A 608-nucleotide genomic window follows, 5' to 3' on the forward strand; every position below is an offset into this window, starting at 1 on the left:
TAATCACTAACTAACCCTAACCCCCAATCTTTCTACTCAACAAACATATATTCCTACTACACACCATGCATAGCACTATATTATCAAAGTTAACCAAGCCATTCACACTAACATAAGGGGGAGAAAACATGAACTAGGGTTCCACCAACATGTATAAAATGCAACCAAAATAACAAGACTTAACAAAAAATAATTGGATGATTTGGGAGAGATTAACAAGAGCAACAAAGTGATGGAAAGATCCACCTAAGGGATGTACCTTTTGGAGAGGATTTGAGGGGGGAGCTTGAGGGGTGAGAGAGAGTGGGGAGGCAGCAGCTCTTCTTCAAGCTCGGGCTGGATTGGGGAAAGTGTGTGGGGTGGGACCCACACACTCTCCCGGTGGGGTTATCCACTTACCGGGGCCAGACGCCAGGGTCCCTGGCGTCTGGCCCCTTTGCCACGTCAGCAGGTCAACGGGCAGGCGGGCAGTGCGGGCCAGGGGCCAGACGCCAGGGACCCTGGCGTCTGCTTCGTAACCCAGACGCCAGGGACCTTGGCGTCATCAAAAAAGGTCAGAAATGAAAAAAAAATTGAACCGAGGTCAAATCGGGATTTAGTTCGCCTTA

The sequence above is a fragment of the Triticum dicoccoides genome, chromosome 3B (assembly GCF_002162155.2).
Source record: "Triticum dicoccoides isolate Atlit2015 ecotype Zavitan chromosome 3B, WEW_v2.0, whole genome shotgun sequence".
In the NCBI taxonomy this organism is placed as follows: Eukaryota; Viridiplantae; Streptophyta; class Magnoliopsida; order Poales; family Poaceae; genus Triticum; species Triticum dicoccoides.